This window comes from Polypterus senegalus, chromosome 10 (genome assembly GCF_016835505.1).
Source record: "Polypterus senegalus isolate Bchr_013 chromosome 10, ASM1683550v1, whole genome shotgun sequence".
NCBI lineage: Eukaryota > Metazoa > Chordata > Cladistia > Polypteriformes > Polypteridae > Polypterus > Polypterus senegalus.
In genome coordinates, this window is record NC_053163.1 from 178,650,619 (window position 1) to 178,657,972 (window position 7,354).

At 42.9% G+C, this 7,354-nt stretch overlaps 1 pseudogene; it reads right to left on the bottom strand.

Moving 5' to 3' along the window:
- Positions 1-1,274: 1,274 nt before the first annotated feature.
- Positions 1,275-7,154, bottom strand: LOC120538323 (annotated as a pseudogene).
- Positions 7,155-7,354: the final 200 nt, after the last annotated feature.

Sequence of the window (7,354 nt, forward strand, 5' to 3'; positions counted from 1 at the left end):
CCCATTCATTTTCTGACTCACTTAAACCCACTATTTCAGGGCCACTAATGAGATGACGTTTTGAAGTAGGCTACAGTATTTATACTTTTTAGAGGTCTGTTGCTGAATTCCAAATGAAACACACCCATTTTGTTTAAATCTCTATTTTTACTGAGAACTCACATCCTGAAGTATAAAATCTTAATATCAACTTTTAATATCAACATCACTATGCAGCGGCCTGGCATTCAACAGAATCATCCCTTTCAAACTGACAGACAGGTGGCATGCCTTTGGACTGGATCCCACCATGTGTAACTAGGGACTTGGACTTTGTTATAGGCATGGTCCAGTGGTCCAAAATGGGATTCTTATTTCCAGCTCACTTCTCGATTTTATCTGCACTGCCCAAGGTTCTGTTATCAGTCTTCTTCTATATACTCTTTTCACTCAGGACTGAGTCAATTTGGCGACAACACAGTCACAGGTCTAATTACTCCTAGGAAATGCACTACAAGTCTTACAAAGATAAGAGGTCAGGACAGGAGAAGTTTTTATGAAGCCTCCTACATGCACTTCCAGCCTGGAGTGAGAGATCATGTTTGAAAATGAATGAACTTCACGACTCCACAACACCCTGAGCGGCAAATTGGAACTCATCAAGGCATTTTATAGACTTCTGATACTAACTCTAAGGCTGCACCACAAATATAATAATAATAATAACAAGAAGAAGAAGAAGAAGAAGAAGAATTAGAGCAAGTTGTGTGTCTTAATCAATGTGATAATCCCAGTTAACTACAATGTCCCGAGCAACGAGGCTGAGCAGATCGTCAAGTAGTAAGACCTGGAAAATGACGCCAGACTGTTGAATATAAGGACAAGAGTGGCTCCAGTAGTACTAAGTGGACTGGAAACCATCAAAACGGGGTTCCAAGAGCTACCAAGCAAACTCCTTTGCAGGGTCAGTGCGAAAGAAATCCAGAAGATCACATCCCTCGGCATGACTTACTTTCCTAGATGAGTTTTCAGATGAAAAGTACGCTGAGTTCAAAGCCTGAGAAGGCTAGTTGACCGGTGGTGAAAGCTCCAGAGTGCCTCGGTGCAATGAAGAGAAGTGGAAATAATAATAATAATAATAATAATAATAATTAGAGCAAGTCGTGCACTTTATTGATGTGATGATCCAGGATAATAACAACATCCTGAGTAAGGAGGATGAGCAGATTGTCAAGTATTAAGACCTAGAAAACAAAGTCAGATTGTGAGACACGACGATAAGAGTGGCTCCAATACTACCAAGTGGACTGGAAACCATCAAGACCGGGTTCCAAGAGCAGCCGGACAAACTCCTGTGTAGGGTCGGTGTGAAAGAAATCCAGAAGATCACACTCCCTGGAATGGAATACAAGTTCAAAGCATGAGAGGTCTAGTTGACTTCTGGTGAAAGCTCCAGCATGCATCATTGCCATGAGAGGGAGTGGAGATATTAATAATGATAGTAATAATCAAAGAAGAAGATGAAGGAAAGCATTACAAGATACTGTAGGATATTGCTCTGACTTGCACATACTTGTTGCCACTTCACAATAGCATAAAGAATAATATTATAATGAGAACCAAGATGGAAAGACTTGGTTCCATCAAGAGTGTATGGGACACACACTCAAACTTAATGAGAGTAAAGCCCAAAATTGGGCCTGTTTTCTTCACAATGAATGCTCCAGAGATTGTTCCTGTCTTGTGCCTCAGACGTTTTCAGAAAAGCTCAGTCTCCTCCGTGACCCTGCTCATAATAAAACAGGACGGCCTGAGGTGTACAGCGTGAGAAAATTCAAATTCTTTGGCTTTCCCATCAGATAAGGAACTTACTAGGACATACCACAACAATGACAACATCAACATTGTTGATGTTCTTGTATAGCCTGTGAAGGATGCCATGAGGGGACAGAAATTCTGGTCAGAGCTGTGCTGGGATCCTTGCCCGGCTGGGATGTCAGTGGTGTGGAAGGACAGGTGAAGTTAGCGTTCTTAGGGCATCGTCTCCCCTCAAGGTTCTAGATGGCAGCCTCCATGGGTTAAGGCATCGCTACTGCTACAGATTTCCACAGGGAACATTGGGGACTATAGTCCATAGGCTCATGGGGTGCTGATGGGACTAGTGAGCCTTACTCTGTCTTACTCTGTCTCCCGGGCCACAGTTTCAGGATGCTGGAAGTACTCCCTGGTGTTATATAAAGGGAGCAGCCTGCTGGAGTTCAGGGAGCCGGAGCAGGGTGGAGGAGGACAAAGCTTGCTGGATGAGCAGAAAAGAGACGACAGAGTCACTGAGTGCTGAGTTAGAATGTGGCTGTGGTGTGGAAAACGCTTTGTTGTGAAGAGTTTCACACAAATAAAATCCTTTATTCATTGGTGAACTGGGAGACAGAAAAGGAAAGTGAGGAAAGAGAAGAAAGGTCTAGGAGGAGAAGAACTTGAGGGGACAAGGGAAGGGGGAAAGAAAGAATCATAGAGAGGGATTCAGCAACATAGTGCCAGAGAGCCACAGCCAGAGGACATTCCCAGAACATGTGGAGGAAAGTGCCAGGGACTTTATGAAGACAAACCTGACATAGGGGATATAATTCTAGTCGAATTAAGATAATGTCTCAATGCCTCAAACAGAAAGTATCTGTTCTCTGTTCCCTCCTCCCCAAAGAGCTAACCCTCAAAACTCTCCCCACCATGTCTAATTTACAAACAGACCTTTCCCCATCTTCTGCCTTGTGCTGGGAAAGCATCGTTCAAAATATCAAAAACTGCTCTAAAATTCCTAATCCCCAGCACACGCAATTTAAATTTGTTCATAGACCGTAAAAGGGCTGCCTTCATGGCATTGCAAGGCGCATAAATTGCCAGGGTCTGTAGCTGGGCATAGAACATCGTTAAAGACTCCACTCACCTCAAACGCGGTCTTGTCACACTCCTGTCACCAGGTAAATAAAGCAGAGTGGCAGATCGCGGCCCTCAGGACTAAGAGACAGCTTTAACCCCCAGGCAGCCAGACTTGTATATGACTCTGACCCGTTACATCTTCCTTCATCAGCCCACGTCATTAGTTACCGTTGTCTGCCGCAGCCACCACTACTTCTGAATAAGCTGACCTAACACCAGCATTTCTATCTGACTACAATATGATTTCTGCACTTTTAATTGCACTGCAGATCATTGCAAAGATACAGCTGGTCATTACATCTTATAACATGGAGACTGTAGATAATGTCCTCAAGTGTTTATATGTAAACATGCCTATGTGTCTATATTCCAGTTTGTTTTTACTATTTATTTTTAATATATTACACATACCACATGAACAGAAGCATTTCAGTCTGTGGTGTAGCAGTGTAATTGCTACTTGTGCACACCATCAGCTGGCAGCTGGCACAAAATCTGAAAAATTACAGTCTCATACATTAATAATTTAAATTACTAAGTAATTTTCACTTTACCTCCATTGCTTGCTCATGTAATGTGCCTTTTATTCTCTAGCGTAATAATGAGTACATCAATAAAGAACATGGTCGTTCAGTTATAGAGATGGGGAAAACTCAATGCTTTGATGATCATGACAGTTAAATCGGGCAGATGCTGTGAATTTTCAGTCTGCAGGTTTGAGCTGATTTGAAGGCTTGTGAGACAATTCCAAAGAATTCTGGGACAGCTGTTTGCACTTCCATCCACATCACAAGATTTGACCCACTTTCTAATAAAAAGTGTTGCAGGATTCCAAATCCTTGGGATCTCTCGACAAAGATTTGTATAAGCAGCAAGCAGCAGCTCGGTTCCATATTACTAATCCATCCATCCATCCATCTTCCAACCCGCTGAATCCAAACACAGGGTCACGGGGGTCTGCTGGAGCCAATCCCAGCCAACACAGGGCACAAGGCAGGAACCAATCCTGGGCAGGGTGCCAACCCACCGCAGGATCCATATTAATAATAATAATAATAATATTTTTTTTATTTATAGGCTTCTTTTGGGCACACAAGTACATCTTACAGACACAATATAAAATGAATAAAATATTACAGTACAATAAAACCAGAATAAATACAATAATAAACTTGAATATAAATTTATCAGCTAAAATTTTTAGACAGCTTAATAAGACGTGTTTTAAAATGAGATTTAAAGTTAGGAAGAGAGTCAGGATTACGAATGTCTTGTGGGAGAGAGTTCCAGAGGCGAGGGGCTACTCTACTGAAAGCTCTAAACCCCACGGTAGCCACGCGAGCAGGAGGTATAATAAGATTGACTGAGGAAGAAGATCTAAGAATACAAGAAGGAATGGAGATGTGAAGAAGATCAGAAAGATAAGGAGGTGCCAACTTATGGAGGGTCTTGTAAGTAATAAAGCAGAATCTTAAAATCAATGTGATATTTAATAGGGAGCCAGTGAACCAGATGAAGGACAGGAGTGATGTGATCTATAGAAGGGGTTCTGGTAATGAGATGAGCGGCAGCATTCTGAACCAATTGTAGTTTGTAAAACAGTTTGTGAGAAAGACCAGAAAGGATAGAATTACGTAATCAATACGAGATGTAACCAGAGCATCAACAAAAATAGCAGTGGTAATAGCTGAAAGAGATGGACATAAATGGCTGAGATTACATAGATGGAAATATGCAGACTGAGTAACATTATTAATATGCACCTCCAATTTTAAGGTACTATCGAGAATAACACCTAAGATCTTAACCTGGGAGGAAGAAGAGATTAGAGAATTATCAGTAGTCAATATCTGGTAGTGGAGCCATGGCAACTGGACTTCTTTCTTGTTAGGTAGATACGTTTCACTGCTCATCCAAGCAGCTTCGTCAGTCTGAAGAATGTTGTTAAAGACCACAATTGTATCTTCTAGGTGTTATACTACATTTTTCTTTAATATTAATGTCACTGTCTCTATGCTCACTGGTATGGATTTATTCACATGTGCATGTTAAATTTGGCACACAGGGGTTCAGCAGTTAGAAATGCTAGCCAAGCATTGGATTAGATAGCCAAAGACAACTGGAGGACTGTATAGTCAGCTTAAACACAGAATGGTGTATTTCTGTCCTCTGTCAGCACAGAATCTTCTTTCCTTGTTGGGAGAATGAGAACCGGCATGTAAGCACTATGATATTTCTGTATTTTGTGGAGGAGGAGTTCAGCCCTTGCTTGGAGACAGAGAAGACCAGCAAGTGAAGCAAGACATTATTTAAAGGCTTGGACAACAGCCAGACCCTTTGGGGCACGAGTCGGCAAAGTTCCGAAAAACCTCCCAGCGTGGGGACGAGAAATGGCTGACTGTGTTGATCCAGATTCCCACCTGGATAAAGTCTGTCATACGCCTCCGGTCTGTAACCGCGTTAATCGTCAGTAAATGGAAGCTAAAGTATATTTTTTCTCATGTGATTCTTGTACCGCCATAATCATGATGGGAGGGATATCACCTTTTCTGGTATATTACTATATTGTTTAGTTACTTAATATGCCGCAATTTCAAAAGAACACATTCGAGAGAGCTAATGCCTCTTCAGGAAACACCAGGTTAGTTTAACTTTATATCTGCCCTGATTAAGCTTGTTGAGTAAAACAAAGGAAGGGGAAGGTGTGGGTAGATGTAACCGTCACACCTTTTGACAGCCCCTCCTACCCCCCATAGAGTGGGTCATTAAGAGTGGTCCACCTGCTGGAGGTGTGAATTGGGCCTGATTTTCCGTGGGATGGATGAAAGGGCAGCATGATAAACTGACAACAAGTTATGCCTAAGGCCTCCACCTGAGGTGGAGTGAGGGGTTGTTGATTTGCACATGCTTCCCTCTCCCTTCTCTCAAACCACTTGTCTTCTCTATCCAATATCTGGACGTTAATGTCCTCAAATGAGTGTCGTTTCTCCTTCAAATGGAGGTACACCGCTGATTCTGGCCCCGAGGTGTTACTCCTTCTGTGCTTGGCCATCCTCCTTTGTAGGGGCTGTTTGGTCTCTCCAATGTACAGTTCAGGACACTCTTCACTGCATTGAACAGCATATAGTACATTGCTCTTCTTCTGTTTCGGTATCCGGTCTTTGGGGTGGACAAGTCTCTGTCTCAGTGTGTTAGTGGGTTTGAAGTTAACAGGTATGTGGTGTTTACCAAAAATCCCTTTTAACGTTTCGGACACACCAGCCATGTATGGAATAACCAGGTTCTTCCATTGGTCCGGGGACTCCAACTGTACCGTTGTCCTTTTTCTGGAACAAGATACTGACTTGTTAAAGGCTCACTTGGGATATCCGCAAGTCTTAATGGCTGTCTTCAGATGCCTGTTTTCCTTCTTCTTAGCTTTGTGGAAGTGGGGATGTTCTCTGCTCTGTGGTGTAGAGTCCTGATCACTCCTAGTTTGCGTTGTAGTGGGTGATGTGAGTCAAACAAAAGATGCTGGTCAGTGTGGGTGGGTTTTCTGTAGATTTCTATTTCTAGCTTTCCCTCAGTCCCAATGATGACTGCACAATCCAGGAAAGCCAGCAGGTTATCTTTGGAGTCTTCCCTGGTGTATTGTATGATGGTGTCCACTGAGTTAATGTGGTCTGTAAAGGCCTGTACCTCGGATCTTGATCTTTACCCAGGTGTCATCAACATATCTGAACCAGTGGGTTGGTGTCATCCCTGGGAAAGAGTTGAGTGCTTTCTCCTCCATTTCTTCCATGTACAAGTTGGCTAAAATGGGTGACAATGGGGAACCCATATCACAGCCATGTCTCTGTTTGTACAAGTCACCTCTGTACGAGAAGTAAGTGGTGTTCAAACACAGATCCAAGAGTAAGCAGATTTGATCTAGGTTAAGGTTGCTCCTGTTGGTGAGGATGCTGTCTTCTTCCAGTCTCCTCCTTACAGCTGTTAATGCAGCAGTGGTGGGGATGTTGGTGAAGAGAGGTGTGACTTCAAATGATACCATGGTTTCATCCGTATCCAGTTTCAGCTCCCTTACCTTGGAAGCAAACTCCTCTGAATATTTCTAATTCTCATCCTTTACACTGTACTTACAAATGTTAAGTATGTTTCATTTTGCACCGTGCCCCATAACGAACTTTCGAAAATAACGTCTTCTTTTTGACGGTTCTCACCATTATGCCGTTCAGAACTGACCCTCCTTTTGGCGGTTTCATTCCTTATTTCCGCTAACAGACATTTTATTTCATGGCAGAGACGCACAAGGGCTGCCCCCGGTCCCCCTTCCTTTTTCCGCATGGCCGCTGTCCGTGCATCTACCACGTGGTTGGCTCCCTGCCTAAATACATTAACGACATCCCACACTCATGTGCCTCTTCACTCGCTTCCTTACTTTCCTCAGCTGTTTGTCATGCTC